We start from the raw sequence: 22,215 nt of genomic DNA on the forward strand, positions 1-22,215 counted from the left end.
GATGATGCGTTTTGGATTTCATGGTCGCTCCGAGCCTGGCTGGGAGCAGCTCTGCAAGCGACGTGGCAGCCGTGACGCCTGGCGAGCGTACGTCCAGCTGGCGGTACCACCGGGTGTGCGGCACAGCGACCTCGCCTCCCGCTCAGGGAAGCACGGTGGCAAAAGCTGATCCATGCGTCAGCTCTGTCCCCTGTTACATGCTGTGGTGCCTTCTGCCATCGATATGTGGGGTTGGATGAACGCTGAAAAAGAATTGCTTAGATAAAAAGTCACTGGCATCCGTTAGTGTTTGCATTTGTTTTCTGCTTATACGTGGTTCTTTTTTGTTTCTTCGCTTTCCCGACGCTGAAACTTTCTCCGCTGTCTGCGTGGGTGCTTGCCTCTAGGACGGCCGGTTCCTGCAGCGTTTGCACCAGTGACAAATGGGGGACGTGACTGCTGGAGGCTGGGGAGGGGGAGTCTCTGGGGTCAAGGCTCGGGGAGGATAAGGGAGCTGGGAGGAGAGGGGAGGCTGCCGGAGGGGAGGGGTGCTCATAAGCTACCTGCAGAGGGGAAGAACAAGAGGTGGAAGTGTGAAGGAGAGCTCCTTTGCAGGGCTTTTCCAGCCTTGAATCCCTCCTTCCCTAGAGTGCAGGCGAGTGCGGCTCAGCTCCTGGGCTCCCTTCCCAATAGCACATGGTTATTATCAATCCTTCCTGTGAAGACAGAAGTGCTTCTGCTGCTAAATAAACAGTGTGAAGCTGCTTCTGCGCAGGTGTTAGAGCAGGGATGTTGTGTTGAGGGCTGACCCCCTGAGACTGCCGCGCCTCGCTAGATCAGCGCTTCCCTCAGCAGAGCCTCCCACGTTTCTGCCATTTGAAAGACGGGAGCATCGTCTCGGGTGGGGAAGGAGCAGCCGCATTTAGAACGTGTGCACGGAGGAAGCATTTGAATTTCACACGAGCCCCCCGCCCACTCTTTTCTCACCCTCTCAGCTTAATGCGTTCCTGAAAAATCTCTTTTCTTCCTCTGTGGTTATTTTTGGCTGTAAACTATAGCACAAGTAGGTGTGGATCACTGTGCTGTGTCCAGGTGTGCTGTCCCGGAGGGCTCACACAGGTTTTGCCGAGTGAAGAAGCTCCGTTATCCCCACTGCCCTCCTGCAGAGAAATGACCGGGAGGGAGGATTCTCCTTCCCTCCTCCTGCCTTTTTCCTTCCTAGATTTGGTTTTCTCCTCCTGTGTGATATAATGGTCATGATGAGTCATTTTAATGGAAGTTCTGATGGTTTATGTTCAACGTTGTTCTTATTTGCTGGCACTATCGTGGTTGCTAGTGACTGCAGACAGCGGGGACTCTGGGCCCCACCTCTGCCCGGTTACTGAACATCCCTGCCGCGATGTCCTCCCCTGAGTGGGGATGCAGTGCCTGTCTCCGGGGGGGGAAGATCTGTGGGGCTCTGCTAATGCAGTGAGATGCTCGGAGAGATGTAAATGGAAATTACAGGGTCTGGCAACCCCTGCTGAGGCTTCTTGAAGGCGAAGCAAGGACCAGTCTTTCCTGCGATGCATTTGCTGGATGATGTAAAGCTGAAATAATCTCCCTCAGCAGGGCGTGCTACTGTTTGCCCCTCTGATTTAAAAACCCTCTTTTCCTTTTAACTGCTGACAAGTGCCAGCAGCTGTGAGGTACATGTGCAAGAAAATGCTCTCCAGTGCCTTCCCCTTGGCATCACTGCCCCTTTCCTCTGGCCGGTCTCCATAATAACTTCTAATTAGGATTTTAAGAGATTCCTTCAGACAGGTGCCTGCCAGGACCAGATCCAGTGTGGTAGCTCTTTTAATGAACCTTGCAGGAAGAGAAAGGAATACATATATGTGTATTTCTTTGCACTTAAATTTTCTAGCAATGCAGACATCACCTCCGATCGTTCTCTGCTCCTGTCTGCTGTCAGTGGCACCTGTGCCAGCATCAGACAGCAGAGTAATAGCAATGAGGAGGCAGGAGAGGGGGCATGATGAATATTTCATGTAGCAACACCAGACCTTTTCATTAACACTGGAGTGGAGGGCTCAGCACTTCTGATGTTTGTTATTGTACCTGGGAATGTCACAGCAAGCAAGGCTGGTGGGCTCTGCTTGCTGAAAAAAAAGCAGCAAATACTGTAATTGCTCATACAGTAATGGCCAGTCGGCCTGGCAGCACCTTCGCATCGGCTACGTTGCTGTCTGCTAGGCTAGATGGAGACACAGCTTTAAATGGCTATTTATATGGGAGGGCAGAGATTATCCTTCCAGGAGTTAAATTTCTCGACTGATAATAACTCCTTGGATTTCCTCAGGGCTCTGAAAATACATGACAAAAGATAAAATGTTCATTATAAAATGAGTACAGTAAAGGTTGGACTGACCTTCCAATAAAGCACTGGACACCATCAGTAGAAAGGTCGCGGAAAATATTTTCACTGCATCTTTTACCTGCAAACAGAGATGGCTCCTAATCCACAGGGGGCTGGAGGGGACGAGAAACTGGACAATACAAATATGGATTGTGGGGAGGCGGGTAGATACTAGCCAGCACTTAGCAAACTGTCTCAGCAGCTCAGCACAGGAGCAAATCACCCTCCTGAGTCAGCTGCAGCTCTGGAAATGTTTTGCTGCTTTTAAAGCAAGCGCTTCACTGAGACAGCTTCTCCGGGTCCGGATGCTATCAGGGGATCAATTCGTGGGCTGATAACTTCACCCTTAAAAGAGACCTGCAGCCCCAGTGCGCTGCTTCCCTGCGCGGAGTATGATTTTATGTAATCGAATGTTGTTGTACTCCAATCCCGCTATCATAGCAGCACTTCAGAGCCGGAGCGCTCTCAGCTGGGAGGTGCTCCCTGCCACTGGCACTAGTTCAAGCCGCCTGGTGAACTAAATTGATTTTTTATAGTTGCTCTGGAGCAAGTTTAATGAATCTGTTAGTAGCTGTTCCCTGCTTAAACCTTTCCTCAGTGCTGGAACTGCAGCATGGCTTTTCATAAAACGGAGAACGCTGCTAAGACTTACCCTCACCTCCGAATAGCATCTCGGTGCTTAGGTGGCTACCTGCTGCATAATTCTGCACCGTTACTGAATGCATTAAGGGAAAAGTGATCAGCTGAGTGAGCTGCACATAATGGTTAGAGGAACCAAATGCCAGTCTTGACTTGAAACCTTGTACAAAACATGACACAGGTATCTGTGTACTCCTTATTTTTGTCTGCATACTTCTGTGTAAGAATACTGCCAACTCCAAGCGTTAAACGGCTGGGAGTCAGGCCCTGCAATCACAAGACTGCTTCAAAGATAATGAGGTTAAAAATAAAAAGTTATATTGTTCTTATTTTTATGGAGTTTGTTATTTGAACATTTTCTCACTTTTCTGTACAGTAAAAGGGCTGGAAACATACTGCCAAGCAAAAGTGTAAGCTGAGATTCACCTGAGTCCAGGGTCTGGAGCTTTAAGAGCATTGATGCAGCCTGTGATAAAGTCATGGGACCTGGCAGCCGAGACCAGCAGAGAGCAGCGGACATCTCCAGGGCATCGGGAGAGTGCTCCATCTCCCCGGGAATGCCTGGAAATGTGGTGGTGCTTATCAGGACCGATGGGGAGTGCAGGGTACCCAGGCAGCATTCCTGACAAGCACCTGCTATTGCCGTGTCCAAGAGCCGGGTCAAGCTGCAGCTCAGCGTGTGCCCCGTGTGTGCTTCCCAAGCAGCTTACGGCTTCTCCGAGGGACTCCCCAGCCTCTCACCTGCCCTTCACGCTTGTTTGCTCCTGCCTGCAGTAGCTGTAGGCTCCGGTGTATGCCGAAATGGGCTCTCTCTGCCTGGGCTCCGTGTGGGTGCCAAGCCCCGGTTCTGCTGGCAGGAAGGGTGGCAGTCTCTGCTGAGGCTCTGTACAAGCTCATTAGCTGATCCTCCAGCTTTTGTTGCTGCTTTTACATTCATGGGCTTGTACTAGCAAAAAGAGGGAATTACCACCCGGGAGCGGGAGCGTTTTGTGCCTTCAGACAAGGAAGTTTGCACAGTCCCTCGGCGTGGCCCTCCTCACTGGCAGGGCAGCGAGGTCCTTGGGCTCAGAGCCGGCGTGGGCACAGCTGGCTTCAACAACAGCGGCAGCTGAGGGAGCAGGAGTCCGGATCAGGCTCGGAAGATGAGGAGCAAGGGACTCGACTGCTCCTACGTGTTCCTCGTGGCTTGGGCTTCTGGCTGAGCTGGAGGAGGCAAGAAAGGTGGCGGTGGAGCGGGGGCATCACCCAGCGGCGCTTGCTTCGGTCCAGCACAGCCCGTGCCAAGCGGCCGTGAGGGGAGGGCTGCGGAGGGGGCACAGCCGGAGCCGTGGGGCTGGAGGGAGAAGGGAGCAGGCAGGAAGGCTGGTGCAGCCAGCCTGGAGCTCCCCTTTCGCTGTCGGGTCGCGGCAGCTTCTAACGAGCAAGGACCAACCCCTGCCTGAGCCACTGGGCCCCGCAGAGAAACCGGGACAGTGCGCAAGTGCCTCAGCTCTGCTGCTTTCCAAGTAGTGCACATTCGTGCTCAAGTTAGGATCCAGCAGGGCATCTTGTTCCAGCTGAAAACAGTGGGAAAATCCCTCCCTGGGCCTCGCTGAAAGCTCCAGCCACGCTAGGCAGCTTCTGTCTCGCTTCCTCCAGGACGCGTCACCTCCCGCTCCCTGTACGGAGCGTCTGCAGTGTGGCGAATGCAGCAGACAGGGCTTCCCCTTCACCAGGTGTTGGCACAAGCGGGATGTTGAGCGTGCAAAGCGTTCCTCTGAAAACCGGGGGTCAGGAGGGAGTGCTGTGATAATGCTGGATGGCACAATCATTGGCGGTTTCTATCACTACACACAGCTGTTGAACTAGCTTCTCCCTTCAAAACAGCTGCTGGGATCTGACCCTGTCGATCAGGAAGTACCAGGAAACCCACCGAGCCTGCTTGCAGCCTGCTAGGTGACATAAATATTTTCAAACATGTAGGCAGCTATCTGATCGGTGGTTTCCCCAGAGGACAGGGCTCTGGGGCCTCGGTGCTCACACTGTAAGCTGGGTTTTGCCAGCAAATGATGCTGCTTCCAAGCAGAGTGTTTAACTCTTGAAGCACAACAGCCGGGCTCAGCGAGGGCACTCAGTACTGTCCCTGCGATTTGCAGCTCAGAGCGTCGTGTTGCCTGGGGGAGCTGCTAGGAAAGGGGAAACCTTGGAAATAGAGGAAGGCAGAGTTGGAGGAGAGAACGTCAGTGGAAGGCTTCCTGATGGTCTGACCATCTGGGGTGAAAGGAGGCACAAATCCTGTATGACATCAAGCCAATGAGAAGGAAATAAAAAAATGTTTTTTGTTGACTTGGGACAAAAGATAATTAATATTGATTAAAGCAATATAAATGTCACCAAGCATTAGCAGGAGAGCCAAGAAATCACTTAACTAGCAAACAAAGGATGTCTGCATCTGTGTGACAGCAAGGAGCAGGGTGAGCACTGAAACCCGGTGTGGGGAAGCCACGTACGTTTGAATGCTGTGAGCTTCCTGGCGGGGCTGGTCATTGCCTGCAAGCGATTTCTGCTGCTTTCACAGCTCAGGAGAATTTTCTACCATACGGAGCGGAGACCAGGATAGTCACCTTATTCTTCAAGTCTCATTGGACTCATGACTCTCCCTGCTGCTGGATACATAGAGTTTCCCCCCCACAGTGCTCCCTGTAAAGTGGTTCATGCCCTGCTCTCACCTTCAGATCTCCCAGGAAAACTCCCATCACCTGTGGAATGCCAACACCTGTAGTTCATCCTCATGGAGCAGTGTCTGGTCCTGCTGAGGCTGCAAGAGGTAGGATTTCCCTATTTCCTCGCTTCAAAACACAACAAACAGAGAAGATGAAACAGCGCTGCACCTTCACATTGCTGGAGAAGCCCTAGGATGGCCGTGTTTCTCTAGAAGGCAGGGAGATTTTCAGCAGGTGAAGGTGCAGGAGTGTGGGTGCCCCCAACCCTGGGAACACAGTGACAGCTGAAAGCCTGGATGCATGGTCCATCACCTCTTAAACCCTGTCTGGGGACCATTGGGGCAGCCCTAACTTTGCACTAGCAGAGGATTTTCATGGAACCAGTGCTTATACCAAGAAAAGTCTTGTGCTAGGAGGGACAGGCATAGTGGGCAATTACCACCCCACTCACCATTTCATTTTGCATTTCTTGCTGCTGGAAAGAGGCACCCTGGATGGATGAAACCCACCTGGCCCCAAGTGTGCACCAGCATGGGGACCTTCAAAAGCCCTATTCCTCATTCTCGAGTAAAGGCTCAGAAGGAGAATGCGTTGTCCTATGCATGCTGTTTACTGGCTTGCTTTATTGTTTTTCTGACTTTAGAAAGTCATTATGCTGTAAGGGGAGGAATGCATCTTGGAGCATCCTTGTTAATTTGAGCAACTATTTACTTAAGCATCCAGCATGCTTCCCTCTGCATTATGTATGCAGTGATCTGCCTGCTCCCTGTGTTATAACTGCAGTATTGATTGGTACAACTTCAATAACCTCATTTAGATTCCGGACACTAGCTCAGGGACTCTATCTCAGTGTCTGGTCAATAGCTTATATTTTTAATTTGTCAATAATCAGTCAGGACCTTGGTCTGAGTGCTGCTGAGGTTCTCTGCTCAACGGGGAAGGTGAAATCACTCAAGCAGGGTCATGTTTACGGCCTGCCTTGAACCATGGGAAATGGAAATATCAGTCAGGCTTATGAAAAATAACATGCTATATTATTTTTCATAAACATGAAAATTGTATTTATTTAAAGACAAAGAAAAGGCTCCCAGCTGAGCGTGTTCACTCTCCCTTCTCATCTGAGTGCGTTGCACCCAGGAAAGTGCAAACGGCCTGGAAATGTGCAAGCCGCTGACTGGCGTTACTGGTTTTCAGTGCGTGCTTGGGGAAGGGACGAGAGCGGCTGCTTCAGGCCGGGTCTCCTTTCGGGGGTGAAGGGGTGGTACTTTGGCTTTGTTTGCGTTTGCTGCTGTTTGTGGCACAGGGAAAGGATGTGCTTGATCGAGCATTAGCGGGTCCCTTGTCTACCGCAGGCACGGCTCCGGCTGCGCTCTGCTCGCGTCCTCGCGTGCAGCACGTGCCTCGGAGCCGGCGAGAGCCTCCGCTCCGCAGCCTTGTCTTAGACAGCTTGCTTGTGCCCCTTCTCCTCGTTGACCCTCTGATTTCATACAGCAGCTGAAAGGCAGCTCTTTCAGCCTGGCCTAGTCCCTTAATGAAAGGCAGCAGGGGTGGATAAGGCACTAGGGCCCCAGGTTGTGTTTAGCTTGGGAGAGCCTTGATCCAGTTCGGCTGAAAGATGGTGCACCCAAGACCGCCGACTTCAGCGCTGCTCGGGGATGGGTCTTCGAGATGTTTAAAGGAAAGAGATGCAATTTTTAGTGAGGAGGGAAGACTGGATTCCCAGGTGAGTGGTGTGCCCCTGGTGCCTTCTTCAGCTAGTACTAAGGTGGAATGTTTTAAGTTGCTTTAAGGCTTTTTTTTTAAGAGTGGAGGATTTGATAGGAGAAAAGGTTAATGTCTAAAAATCCTGATTATCAGACTCTGTATCTGTGAACAGTGAATGTCACTATAGGCGAGGTGTTAATAACACCGTTGGCTTTGCTGTAAGGGTACCTAAGAGATTACAGTAAAGGGAAAAATGCTTTAAGTTGCAATTTCAGCCCCTTAAGAGGATAATTTTGTTTTGATTAGTTTCATACTTGTCAAAGATATATGTATAAAGGCATGGCGAGACCAGGGGAAACGTGTGTAAAGAAAAAGCACAGAGTATTCAAAGATAAGTATTTTTAAGTATTTTCCAATTAAACAGGCCTTGTTAGGCTTTGACTCCATGGGCTGGCGTACTGGATATTTGGGGGAAACGATATTGATTTATATCTATTAAAGCAGATTTTTTACTGGGGTTTGACCCCTGTGATAGACTTACTGACCTGTGAGTTGGGTAAGTCATGCCCAGGTAGCGTGTGTGAAGGCAGATGTGTCAGTGCCTGGGCAGAGAAAAGGGCTCTTTGCAGCTGTGAAATAAGTTTTGAAGATCTCGTTACTTGGAGATGCATAGTTTTGTGCACAATTTGGCTGCAACCATTCAGATATCATTCACTCAGTTCTGCTTGAAAAGGCTGAAAAAAGGGGTAGAATTAACTATTAGAAACCCCCAAGGCAAGGTGAGCTGACAAGTCAGGAAATGCTTATGCACACCTGGAGAGGATGTATCAAAAAAATAAAAACGAGGAAAACCTGGAACATTGATCAGGGAGACTTCAATGGCCTTGACACTGGCAGCAAAAGAGTTGCAGAATGAGAGAGGGGAGGGACCGGGCTACGAGTAGGGGGTTGTTTCTTTGCAGAGCTGTTGTAAGGAATCGGTGGGATATGCAGCCTTCCTGGATACACCCAGGCACTGCAGTAGGCAGAGAGGCGGTGGAAGTGCAGGAATGGAGGTCGAGCTGTGCATCTGGGAGGCATCTGTACAGGGAGAGGGAAACTGAGCCAGGAACGGGCCGTGTGAGCGACGTTGGAGGCTGCAGAATGAATGGGAGTTAAAAGGAGGGGAAGAAGAAGGGGGGTGCGGAGTGCGCTGCTGGGCAAATAACCGAGAAGGAAGAAGAGCTGAGCAGAGCCAGCGTGGGCCCTGGGGAGGGGATGGCTGGGCGGGAAGCAGCGCGAGGTTGCAGCGCTTAGCGGGGTGCTGTGCTCCCAGCGGAGGCAGGGGTGCGGGATGGGACCTCGAAACCTGCTGGGAAACGGGACCTCGTCTCTGCGCCCTTTCCCCTGCAATTACCTTCACTTCACAGGTGGGACCCGAGGCATGAAAAGGCCGTGGCCACCTTCCCCTCTGTGACAGATGTAGTTGGGCTTCCCGGGGCCGCAGCCTGCTCTCTGCCCGCCGGGACGTCCCGTCCCGTCCCTGGTGCGGCAGGGCTGCTCCCGGGCCGTGGTGCTGCCGGCACGTTTCCCAGCGCGCGGCCGGGGCGGCACCTCTGTGGCTGGCTGCCTCTCCCGGGTCTTTACTAGAGCACAGCCAGGTTCGGCGAGGAGAGGAGAGGAGAGGCCCTTCTGCTGAGGCAGCGTCCGCGATGCGGATGGGGCTTGGCGCTGGGTTACAGGTCCTCTGCGGAAATGGGAACCCTTATTTCATTGTGGACTTGAGGATTTCCTCCCCAGCAGCAGCGTAGCCATGCTAGGGTGCCGCAGATTAATTGTGCTCAGCCCAAAGCCCTGGCCACCTCTACAGGAGTAAACCTGCTCCTGGCTCGATGCCGCGGGGACGAGGGGCAGCGTGGCTGAACCTGTCCCTGCTGCCAGGCTTGCTGGGGTTATGAACATCCTGTGTCGCGAGTGCTTTAAGCACCCTCCGTGCCCCACGCGCTCCTGCGGCCGTGTCCCCTCTCTGCCAGCGGCTGGCTCTGTGCCCCCAGGGGAAACCGCCTGCCTGCTCGCCAGCAAAACCGAGCTGAGCAGGGCTTTGCGTCTCTGCAGCTCTTGTATCCGCCAAGGAGCCTTGTTCCAGCATCTCATCCTTGTCTCCTTCGATTTCACTGACAGCCAATTCTGGAAAGTTGGAAGATGTGCCATTATCTGGGACTACATTATGAAAGTGTCACACAGGTGATGAATGGCAGCGTTCACAGGCTCCTGAAGAACAGCGAGGAAAGAGTGACATTAGGAAAGATTTTCTTTTTATGGTTTCTTCAATAGGGAGGGTTCTTTGGAGGGTTGTATTTCAAATCAGATAATCAAACACATCTCACAGCCTCCCAAACTTTGCGAGAGATGGCTGGAGGAATGCCCTAATAGGGCGACAAAAGGAGAAGACTTTTTTCAGTTCTTCCCGAGTACTGCAGCAGGCTCTTGGATAGGAATCTTGCTGTCACCACACAGTTGCCCTCATTTGCTGTAGCTCAGAGCCTGCTTGCTGCTGCCTGGACCCGATGCAGGGATGCTCATCCCACGCGTTGTGCAGATCCTGCTGGGGTGGGAAACGGCCTGCTGTGGAGCCAGGGGCTTTCTGGCAGGAACGGTGTGTTTGACCTGTCCCTGCCACTCTACACGAGGGGCTAGAGAGCAGAAGAGAGGCGGAGAGGAGAATGAGAGAGGGAAGAGTGTGGGGAGACTGAGGGGGAGAGCGAAGATGGGAGCGAGAGCTGGTGAGCCCCCAGGCTTTGTGGCTTTTTGCTTGTGGGCATCTCGGAGGGACTGGTGAGGTGCTGCCCTCTTGTACCGGGGCAGAAGGAAGGGATCCGGGCAGCTGGCCCTGCGGTTTGCAGGGCGGTGAATGCGTGCCCCGTGGCACGGGCAGGGCACGGCCGGTGCTGGCTCTGGTAGAGCGCGTTATCTTCGTGTGCTTCTATGCCAAGCGCTTGCCACAATGAGCAGGCAGTTTCCAGAAAAGCCACAGCTTTCCCTTCGTTTCTCCCACAGCAGACCCCTCCCCAGCTGTGGCTGCTCCTGGACTGGGCTCTGATGTTTCCAGTGCATCATCTTGCTCTTCTCTGTGAGAGCAACTAATAAGGTACGTGGGCATGTCATATAAAATGATATTTAATACTGCTGGAAAAACCCTAAAGACCTATTGACCATGCAATATACTGTGTCAGTGCATTTTACAGGCAAGTACAAAGTGAACGTCAATAATCCCACATGTGCTATTACTGTACACATCTCAGCATTAAAATAAAGATCCTGCTCAGCAGCTGAAAGCCTGGTTTGTTGTTTTTCCCGTCGTGGCCAGCCCAGTACCTCCCAGGACGCGAGGGACAGGGCTGTCCCTCCTGTGCCACCCCAGGGCCTGGCAGGGTTCTGGGGGTGCTGGAATGAGAGCCGGGGAGCGACACGTGCGCTGTCGCTGTGTGTTTGTGCCTACAGAGCATCGCTGATCTTAAACAAGTGAAAATGGGTACGTTAGAGACAGAAATGACCCCAAGAAACCTTTCCAATTCAGACATTCAGCAGTCTAAAGTCTGGATTAGAATTCTGTAGGCTGTGGTGGTCTGTAGGTTGCGGTCACCTTTAGAGATTTTTCCATTGTGTTTTCCAGTATACTGGAATTTCTTGCTGGGCTGAAACAGCTTTTGCTGGTCTATAAGACCAGAAAGTTGAAATTGAAAGTGCACTTCTGCAAGTTAAAGTTTACTTGTTTCTTTTCATACGTGTGTGTGTATATGTAAACACAAACCATGCTTTATGTGAGAAGTATTTGAAGGTCAGCAGTTGGCTCTGGGGTGAAGTGGTTCCTGTTGCTGTAATACGCTTGTGCTGGTGGTATCGATGTTAGCATCTGTCTCAGAAGCGTGCAGGGGTAACGGTCCTTTGAGAACACACACATGGTGGCTGCTGAAATGGACACTGGCTGGCTCTAATGCCTGGAGACTAGCCTGCTCCTTGCCGGATAGCGAAACAGAAAATGATTTTGGGTAATGAAGCGCAGCCGTGGTGCTGAAGAGGAGACACGGCCAGCGCCGAGTGGCAGCGAGGCGGGTGCTGTCGGGATGGCGGAGCCCAGAGCAGCGGGTTTCTGCCAGCCGTCCCGCGGGGGCTGCGGTGCCCGTGGCGTCTGCCCGCCGCGAGCTGCTGCGGGAGGGCTCCGGCTTCGTGTGGAGATAACGTGGGGTCCCGGGATTGAACGCTGGGTTGAGTCCGTCTTCTCTGCCTTGGTGCCGTTTTTGTAAAGTGGATTACAGCCTTCCTTCTCCGTCCAGCTTTGTCTGCCTTTCCTCTTCGGGACTGCGGGCTGCTTGGCAGGCTGTTACAGATTATATAGCGTACAATTCAACAACGCCCAACCTCAGGTGAGACTTCTGGGCACAGTTGTGTGCGAATTACAGAGCAGTAACAACAGCATTGATATTAATGCCCGGCTGACCTCAAAAGAGGCCATCTAGATGCTGGGGGGCAAGGGGAGTGCTTTTCTTCAAACTGGCCAGTTGGCGAGACTTTCACACAGTCGCGTCCAAGATCCGCTGGGAATTCACTGATGTTTGAGAAGCAGCTCTTAATACAGGCCGGTAATGTCGTTCGCTTGCATGGCCACTTGTAGGTAAAACCTATTAGCTTCTGTACAGACTTCATGAAGCTTCTACTTTTTAGGTACCTAAAAATGATGGGATGGTAAGCACAGTGCGAGAAGACAGTCGATCTAGGCAGACAGGGATGTACACAGAAAAATCTGCTACAGCTGAGATAGGCCTGGGGTGCCTTTTTCTCGGCATCTTCTCCTGCTATCAGGCAACAGATGGCTCTAGAGGAATTGCAGGAAGTCTGCAAGGCTGGGACTTGGCCCCATATCCAAGGAATAAGAGGACACTTAAAAAGGCTTATTCCTTGTTCTTCCAGAAAGGCAGGTGCCCCAGTCCTAGCTACTCGTGTAACTTCTTCCTTTAATAGACAGAAAGCACAAGCAGCACCAACCATTTCAGATAGCAAAAGCTCTTTTTGTTTTTTCCTCTTGCCTTCAGGATATTAATAAAAACAGATTAATAAAATCAAAGACAGCACAATTAGACAGGGCATCAAGGAAAAAAATGTTTGCCATACAATTTTTCAATTTCCATGGCAGTTCTCACGCTGAGAAAATCTGTCTGCGATTGCTGATGAAAAGATAGAAAGCTAATGTGTTAAACCCAAGGGAGGTGTGTACGAGTGCGGTTCCCTTTGTGCTGCTCTTGTGCAGCGCTTTGGTGCAGCAGTGCTAACAGGTCCCAGGCACAATGCTGTCCCGTGTACTCATTTGGCAAGACCTGTAGGACGGTGTTTGCTTGATGAGTTGCTGGGTGGGCATGTGTGGGTGTTCTTTTAATAAACGTAACGGTGTGCGAAGAGAGAGACCGACTGCCACGGCATCCAGGATGCTGGTCAGGGATCCCAGTCGCTGGTGATGACTTTGCTGCTGGTGGTGCCGTGGGGGAGTCGCGCGGTGTGGGCTGATCTGCCGTGCCACAGGCTGGCCCTGAGACCTTCGCCTGGACCATGATTTGGCTTTAGAGCTGGCCTCGGCCATGCAGTTCATCTGCAAAGGTCCGGCATGGCCTTCGCTGCCACCCTGAGCACCCTGTGAGCCTGCAAGGCCAGCCCAGGTCGCTATTCCTGTTTCGCAGAGCTGGGGTGCAGGGAGGCTTTGGGCCAGGCTGGAGTTCGGCAGCTGCTTATCGCTGTGGCAGGGGAAGCTGCCGGGCGTGAGAGTGCTCAGCGCTGCCCGGCTGCCGAGTGTGACCGAAATCCGCCCGGGAGGGACGGCCAGGGCAGCCCGAGCCGCGGGGCCCTCCTGGAGACGCTTGTTGCCCTTGGGCTGCCGGCTCCTGCTCCCCTTCCCAAGCCTCCTGCTCCAGCCCCGAGGGCAGCCGACCTCCCCGAGGTGGGCAGGGAGCCGCTGCCTCCGGGGAAGGCTCCCAGGGAGCCTGGAGTTTGCTGGGTGGGTTGTGTCGGGAGGAGCGGCTCTCCGTCTAGCAGGGAGGGAAGTGCCCTCGGATGGGCAGGCGAGCTCTCCGCGGCCAGCTCCGGGTGCCCCGGCCAGCTGAGGGCTCGCGCAGGTTGTGATCCAGGCTGGTCTCTGGAGCAGCGGGTTAGCAGCTCTCTCCTGTTTCCTGATCTCTCCCAACACCACATCATAAGGAAAGCATTTATTTTAACAGCGTTGCTGGGTTGCCTCCATTAACCTGGACCCTCTTTGTAACAGCTGAGAAAGTCTGGCTTGTATTTGGGAGTCTGGGCTTGTTGCAAATCATGAAATATCCTCCGCGTGTGTGTGTATATATGTGTGTGTATATATATATATATTTTATAAGATTGAAGTAGTGATTCCAGTAGAAATGTTCTGAAGTGCTACTTAAGCTACCAAAAAGGAAGCTAGTCTTCTAGGAAATCAGACCCCAGCTCTGGGAGTCTTCTCCATCCTGCAGACCCTGATTTGCATGTTCTATATGCAGCTTGTATAGGGCTTGTTCTATTTGCATAATGAGGCTGCAGGGAGTTCCCTCTCCTTCAGAATCACAGTGTAAATGCAGAGTGAAGGCAATTATATCAGTGTTTACATTTGCAGGAAGATACCTCCTGATGATTTTCTGTTAGTAAAATTCATTCTCAGTGAATCTGCTGGTTGGATTTTCTGTGCTGCTGTTCCTGATCAGTAGCTATTGATACCAGGAAGGAGAGGAATGGAGCAGGATTATTTTCTAGATTAAGGCTAAGACAATTTCAAGCAACAGGTCATTCTGGCTGCAATTCTGTATTTTAAATAGAAAAAATAAACATCCCGAAAATTCTCAAGTCAAACAAAAGGATCTTTCACTTAGCTAAGGTGGTGTTTAAGCCTCTTTGCTACCAGGCTGCTCTTGGAGGAGCAGGGCTGGTCTGGTTCTGGAGGGACTTCTGCAAATATAAAGAACGTGCAGTGGCTGGTATGGGGGCATGTTCTTACGCTGTATGTGCACTGCATAAACGAGCAACCTGAAGGCTCAGTCTGGCTTTTGTCTGGCCTGTGAAGTTCGTCCTCTTTGGAGCTAGGGGAACTGGAAGAAACAACAAGAAGCCTTGACTTAAAGGGGGAGGAGAAGTAGCAATAAATCTGGATCTAATTATGCTAGCGTAAACACAGAGAGACTGGTTTTAGCAGGCTAATCTGAATGTATGCTGCCATATAGGAAAAGCAGGACAAGGCCCCAGAGCCTGGGAACAGGCCAAGGGAAAAGGTGCGTGTGGAGCCCAGCCATGAGCTGGTGGCCGGCCTGGGGTGAGCTCAGCCGGGCTGCGGGGAAGTGCCGCTGCTTGCGGGCGTGGGAGGAGGACACTTGCCATGCAGCGGGCGAAGCGCTCTTGGGGCTCGTGCAGCCAGTCCTGGGGGAAGCATTCAGTCACACGTGGATTCTTCTTGTCAAATGCCGAAGCACTTTGTGGAATGATAGTGATTATTATAGCACTAAAACAAAGCACCAAAAGCTTATTGCTTTGGAGAGATCACTAACTATCTTTGTCTAATTACTTGGCTCCAATTAACATTTTACCACAGACTACTTCTTCAAGCACTTCTCTTGGAAGGAAAAAAAGTGTCAACAGCAACATAAAATAAAAATACAGTAGCCTTGAAAGCAGTCTTAGACACCAAACTGGAAAAATAAGAAAACTGTGATATTCCAGTGGTGCTAGAGAGGAGCACCCTTGCACAGAGAAGATGGCCATGCAGAAAGGGAGAGGAGTTAATCAAGCTGGGAGAGCCCAGATAACCGCTGGTCACTTGAGTGTGCCGAGACCGGTACAGGCTGAGGACTGCGGTTCTGATGGCCTCTGCCTTTGGCGATGGGAATGGGCAGAGTCCCCGTCAGCATGCTCAGTCCCAAATTGTCATGCAAGTGACTGACATTATGTTTCTATAAATGTTTCTCCTTACAAACCCTTACAAATCAGCATGACATCAGCTGGCCTGGTCTACTGTTTGGAAAGTATCAGGAGAGTGAGAAAAATGAAAGATTTAGTAAATACATATAAACTAATAATGTAATAGTAAAAATAACATAACAGTCATGTCAGTACAGGAAACAGCACATGCCATAAAATTCCATCTTTGGCAAAAGAGTATAAACATAGAAACTTACCACAACAGAGGGAACAACATCAGGGGAAGGAAATCAGGAGGAAGGAAATAGGATGCTCCCTCTGAGTGAGAAGTGCCCTGCCCCTGTGGGCCCACCGGACGTCCCAGGTAAGCCCTGCTTTTAACCCTGATCCCTGGGCTGTGGGGCTGGTTACCCTCCCTGCTCTGTTCCAGGAGATGCCGTTGTCAATGCACAGGCTGCCTTTGGCCATCAGATAAGCTGACTTCACGGGGAGCTACCAGAGGTTTTTGCCAAGCCCCTTTTTTTAAGCTTTCTCTAACCAAGCTTCCTACTTGCGAAGCCTGGAAGCCTGCTGCTTGAACCAAACCTTACTTACTAGAACTGTTTCCAGAAATAAGGTACAAGAACTCCATGCACGAGGTTGGGGATTTTCTTCATGTGTCTGTGTCTGTGACACCAGTTGGATGCTCTCAGCCAGCCATGAGGAGAGGTGCAGGGTGCAGGATCTTGAGGTTCTAGATAGCTCTTACTTTAAACGCTTCTCTTATGGGGAAGGAGAAGGCCCATAGACATGAAGGGCTTTCCTGCAGCGAGGGAGCATGCTGGAGATTCCCAGTAACAGCGTGGATTGCAGGAGAAGGGCTGCAAACACTGGACAGTCACTTGCGGGCACATCCTCTTGGCGTCGGCAGTGCAGGGTTTCTGCCAAAGCTGACCTGGTGGTGTACCAGCTGGGGTCTCAAAGTGCTGCATTTTGCCTGAGCCAGCAGCAAGGCTGTGTGGCAGTAGCAGTGCACGCTGAGGTGGCACGAGCAGTCTGGTGAGAGCAGAACTCGCCTCCAGAACCTCCCTTCCCTCCGCCAGTGGCCCGACGTGGCACTCCAGCTTCCCCGGCTGAGCGTGGCTTATTTGCACAGCCGGCCAGAGCTGTTAGGTGAGGGGTAGCAGATCTCTGGTACGTGGCCATGCAGCAACATGCAAAGTGTCATCATCTCCCGAGACGGGAATGTGCAGCTGGGTCTGCTCTGATTCTCCTCCCTTTCTCCTTGTGCAATGCTGCTGTGCTTAGGGAATGACTGTTCCTGCACAGCTGCAGGTTGTGGAAGCGTTTTCCTTGGTGGTGTATGGCTGCTAGCGTTTCCAGTAGTGCGGAGAAGTTGAGCTAACAGCCTTTATTGCCGTGAGCTGCCTGTGGCAACAGGCTGGAGCAGCCTGCACTGAGCCTTTGCTTCCCGATGGACTTGTCCCAGCGCAGGGGATCTCCTGGAGGGGCCTGCCGTCGTCACGCGTGCTGCCGCTGCAATTGCAGCAAAAAGGGAGGCAGGTTCCCCTTGTGCCTTACCGTGTATTTACCTGGACTCTGGAGAAGTCTGTTGATGCTCTGCCATGACGAGGCTGCAGTAGTGATCACGGCCTCTTCCCACCAGTTGCAGTGCAGCACATCTGAGTGATCTCAGCTCCTGGGACAGCCAAGGGAGGGATGAACCCACGCATGTCTTGAAAATAACCAAGTAAGGTTCCTCCTTGCAGACAGAAACTAGACATCAGCCACCTAAATAATTGTTTTTCTGGGGATAGTGTCAGATCTTAGTAGTGGGGTGCAACATCAGATTTGTTTTTAGAAGTTTCCATAGAAGAAAGTTTGAGGGCAAAAGTTCTAAGTCTTTGGGGGCTGGCAGTCGGTTTAGGCTGTGCAGATGTAGGAGAAAACCTTTCCAAGTTCCAGTCCTCCTCTTGCCAAAGGGCCCTAGGAGGGGCCAAAGTAGGCATCCCCCTACAATGCCGAAATTCAGCAGTGCGTTTTGCTATGCTTCCTAGAGCTTGCATATTTACATACATTCTATAATTACCATCTGCACAGCCAGAGGCATTTGCTGGAAATGGGTTGATTCCATCTGTTGGTGCAATTTTCTCAGAGGAATTTGCATTGATCACTTTTTTATGCAAAGCTTTTGTATAGATCATTTTTCCCTATTTTTTTAATAGAGCTAAATATTTTAGAGGAGAGAGACTCTCCCAGAGTGGTGCGAGAGCCTGGCGGAGAGTCCCTGGCCCTCAGACTTACCAGTTGCTGTTATTTTTCTTCTCTATTTCAGCATGGACTAGCAACTGCTAGTAAATGCAGGCTGTTCCAAGATGGCATTTCTCAAATATTTATAGGTTTACTTTATACTTGAGGTGGTAACTCGTTCTCAATATGATGACCCTAAATTGGGAGAAGTGGGGTGCGGTGATGAGCCAGTCAGCTGACCATTCTGGATCAGAGATCTCAGCCTCTCTACCTGGTAGGACCAGATGGGACTTCTTGCGCATTTTTGACAGCCGTAATGAGCAGGGCAGCATCGTAGTGACTGAACGCCTAGGAAATGAACACAAGCCTCCGGAGCTCCGTTCTTTCCTGTGAGTGTTCAAAGTCTCTGTAAAGTTTACACAAGTGCTGCTGGGAGGGAGGGGGACGGGGACGGGGCCGTGCTCGACAGCGGCGGGGGGCCGCGGTGCCCTTGTTCTGCGCCTTGCGCCGGTGCCGGCACGGCCGGGAGCCGAGCCCCAGCCCTCGCACCCGGGAGCGGGGATTTCTCCGGCTCCCTTTGGGGTGGGCCGTAGAGCCCCGGTCTCCGTTTCGGGAACGTCGGATCCTTCCTGGTGGTGCAGGCTGGGCTGAAAAGCAGCGAGCCCGTAAGTAGGGCAGACGGAGAAGTGAGACCGCAGATGCCAGAAAGCTCGGGAGCGAAGCACGAGGTGTTGAATTGGGCCTGGCAAAGTGAATGAAAATGAAGAGCAAAACGGTCTTTAGCCATGTAAGGGAAACGGGGCAATGCAGCGCGGGTGGGCGGGACTGACGGAGGAGAGGGGTAGTGCAGGCAGCCGCCAAGCAGGCCCACGAGCCGCGGCCTGGACACGGCCGGAGGGACGAGGGCCGTGGGGGACGGGGACGGCGTACGTGGGGCAGGCGTGGGTCCGCCGTGCGGGTCCGGGCGAGAGGGGAGCGCTCCGGAGAGCGGCACGGCCTCCCGCCGAGGCCCGGTCTCGCTGCCTGCGCGACAGCCGCCGCCGGCAGCACCGAGCGATCCTTAAAAGCCTTAAACAAACAAAAATAGCTCCCGCGCCCTGCAGAACTTGATTAAAGAAGTTACTCCGAGGAGGATGTTAGACTTGCTAATTGCGGTAGATGAACCTGCCTCACTGGAACCCGCAAGTTTCTGTCGCTGTGAGGGAGAAATAAATAAATAAAAATCCATTGTGCTGTAAACAGTTATCAGGGAAGAGCAGAGAAAATGAAGTGAACTCCTCCAATGCATCGTGGAATATTACTGTATTTCATTTACTGTGGCACCAATTAGATGAGAGCCTGTTCTATTAACGTGCACCCTTGCAGATCCATGCTAAATTAACTGCTGGATCTTCACTACAGCAGTAAAACGATTGATTTCTCTCCTTAATCAGTTTATTTCATTAGTTATACATTTATTTTTACATGCATTTTGCCAAGCTGCAGTGAAATGACCTATCAAGGTATGTGACATCACAGAGTGATTTGAATATTAACCAAATAGCTATTACAGCAGTGGCAGTGCTTAAAGATCATATGTAAATCAAATGTCAGGGGATAAAATTGCAGCAAGGGCTGTCAGAAAACAATTTAGCAGTGGTTAAAGGGACAGCTCACAGCTGTGAGAACCTGAACTTGGTAAATGAAAAATCTTGATGCCTTTGCTCTCACTCCTGTTTCCACGGGAAAAATGAAACGAAGCTCCCCCCGCACTGTACTTTTTTGTTTTGTTAAATTAATTTTACAGTTTTGAAAGCTTTCCCCTTTGTATTTAGCATCTGGTTACTAAGCAGCAATTGTAACGTTAAGGTTGAGCTAGGTGCAGAATAATTTCCATTTCTGACCCAGGGAGCCTAAATATGTTAAATATAAATAGCTGTGAGTGGTGAGAGGCAAAACCGGCTTATCCAGTCCTGTAATTATGGAAGCGTATTCCCGAGGGGAAAAGAGAAGAAGAATGAAGTCTAATGACATGTTCCGAATGTTGTGTTTTAGGCAGGAGTGTGAAGTGTTTCTCCCTGCCCCCTGCGCTGAGGACGGTTTGTGGTGACAGTTCGTTACAGGTCACTGGTGGTGGTGGCGGTGGTGGCTGCGTGGCTGGCGGGCAGGAGCGGTGCCCGCGAGCGCCTGGCACTGAGCCGCGTGCCCCGGGGCGAGCCGAGCCCCTTCCTCCTCCGAGCTTTCCGCGGGGGCCGTGGCTGCCGCCGCAGCGGTGGTTCCTCGGGGTCTCCAGGGACCGCAGCCCCCAGGAAGGATGTCCCCGGCAATCCGAGCCCGAAGCTGTGCTCGCCTTCCCCGGGAGCCTTCGCCCATCAGAAAAATCATCCTCTTCTGTCAGGAGCTGTCGGTCCGGTCCATCCTTCCCCGGGGCGTCAGGGAAGGGGCTTGGCAGCTCCTCACGGCAGAGCCTTGCTTGGGGAGCGCCTGTCTGCAGGCCTGGAGAAAGGATTCGGCTGTGGGCAAAGCCCAAAGCAAGGGGGTGGCTGTGTCCTGTGAGCTGAAACGTGGGTCTCGTGCCCCAGACCCCAGACCCATCCTGTGTCTGGCCAGGAGAGGTGGCAGAAGGGGCCACGGGAGCCCCTCAGCACCGATGGCTCTCCTAGCAGCAGCAGCAGCAGCCACAGCTCTGAGGTCTCCTGCCAGGGTTCAGGGCCACAAGTGCACCTGGAAACGCCAGGAACAGCGATTTGCTCAAGTGTCTGAGCCTCCTGGGGCGAAGAGCCGCGTGTCGATGGCTGGTGCAGCACAGACGAGCACAGAGTGGTTTGTTTGTCTTTGATTATTGGTCATTGATGCTTCATTTCCTCATTGATTCTTCAAAGGCAGCAGAGGGGAAGCAAAAAACAAACAACAAAAAAACCCAGCAGATACCCTGCCAAAACAAATGAATGAGCGTTGGGTTGTGATGTGAGTCGTGCCGTAAAACTATCCAGTGAGTGCTACCTTGCTAGGGTTTAAATCCAGCTCTCGAGTCCCTAGGGCACCATCTTAAGAGATCCGTCTGTACAGAGTAAACATTGAAATTATATAATTAGCCCCTCAGAGAAAAGAATTCTAAATTCATGGGAACTTGAAGTTAAGAGAGAGAAATATTACACGTCTTCCACCCCTCTGCATCATCTCTAAACGTCAAGCCGTGCACCGGGAGAGGCATGCTTTGAGGAGGGAGAAAATGATTCGGAGCTTGGGTTTGTCGTACTGGCGGGGTCCCGCAGTGTGCGGCTTGGTCTGGCGGCTCTTTGAAGGCCGCGTTTCTCCAGGGCTTGGGGTGAGCGGCCTCTGCTGCCAGCCCTGCTGGAAGGGTGGGGATGCCCCTCCGATGTTCCGCTCCTTTTCCGATGTTCAGCTCCTTCTCCGATGTTCAGCTCCTTCTCCGATGTTCAGCTCCTTTTCCGCTCGGCGCCCCTGGCTAGTACGCCCACGGTTCACAGCACTGGCTGCTGTTGCAAAGTAGGAGCCATCTCAGAGGGGAGGGGGACAACACGAGGCCCCTAGCTTGACTCTGCATTTCTCAGAGGTGAGTTCATGAAAACTAAAAACTTCCTTCATTTAGTTTTTCCGCCGTTCCTAGCGCAAGGCTGGGGGCGGTCTGGAGAAGGACGTCCCTTGCCAGACCCTCCCTCGGGCCCCGCGTGCTCGCACGGCTCCCCGTCCCGGGGAGGGGAGACGCCCAAAGCAAACACCGCGGGAGGCGGGTGCCAGCACTCGCAGCGGGAGGCTTGGAGCGGCATCCCCTGCTCCCCCCGACCACGTAGCGCCAGAGAAGGGCCAACGTCTGGCCTGCGTCTCGGATTGTTGCGGAGGTGAAGGAGGTTCCTGCGTCTGGCTGTGGGGCGAGGTGCTCGCGGCTGCAGCCAGCGCCCGCCCTCGCACGCGGGGGTGCTGCCAAGGGGAGGCTTCGGGCCGTCAGCAGACGAGGCGCAGCTGCACCGTGCCGCGCTGCCAGGATCCGGCCTCCCGCGCCGCGTGGGTTGGCGGGGCTGCTCCCCAGCCCTTCATGGAGGGGCAAAGCGCAGCAGGGCGCAAAGCCGGGCGGCCGCTGTCACGAGCGCAGCGAGGTGCGGGGCAGGGCGCCCGCTGCCCCCCGGCCCCCTCCGCGCGGGGCGGCTCCCGAGCCGCACCCTGCCCTCACCAGGGAGTCGGCTTTAGGGAGGCGCTTGGTGTCTGTCGGCGTCTGATCGAGCTGCAGTTCTGGCAGTAACGCGGGATTATAAAGGAGAATTGCACCCCATCAGAAATAATTCCCGAGTTAAGTTCCGCTGGCTGCTGAAACCTCCCCTGCCGTTCCTGCTGTTACCATCTAGCACTAAAGCAAATCTGTCCCAGAGTCATCTGGATATAACGCTCTGCTATTTGACCTTGGGTTACTACAGTAACCTTAAGTGCACAGTAATACACTTTCAGTCACTCTTCAATGCTCAGGGGAATGTTTTAAGGCCCTTGGCTGGAGTGAATATTTTTATGCAGGCTATAATTCCTTTTAAGACCTTCGCAGGCAGCGAGGCAGCCTTCACGGCGTCCTTCTCCTCGCTGCAGGGTGGAGACCCCGTCGCCCGGAGCCCCTCTGCCTCGATGCAGCGGGAA

At 52.5% G+C, this 22,215-nt stretch overlaps 2 long non-coding RNA genes across 2 annotated transcripts in view; one reads left to right on the forward strand and one right to left on the reverse strand.

Annotated features, from left to right (window-relative positions):
- The window catches only part of LOC112989030 (uncharacterized), a 107,933-nt gene that overhangs the window by 40,513 nt on the left and 45,205 nt on the right, over positions 1 to 22,215 (forward strand). The window lies entirely within an intron of this gene.
- On the reverse strand, positions 10,563 to 17,312 carry LOC112989031 (uncharacterized). Its single transcript, XR_003260708.2, has 2 exons — positions 15,621 to 17,312; positions 10,563 to 14,162 (listed from the first exon to the last, which is right to left on the reverse strand). It is a non-coding gene; the product is annotated as an uncharacterized LOC112989031 (long non-coding RNA).

Source organism: Dromaius novaehollandiae, chromosome 17, assembly GCF_036370855.1.
Source record: "Dromaius novaehollandiae isolate bDroNov1 chromosome 17, bDroNov1.hap1, whole genome shotgun sequence".
Classification (NCBI taxonomy): Eukaryota; Metazoa; Chordata; class Aves; order Casuariiformes; family Dromaiidae; genus Dromaius; species Dromaius novaehollandiae.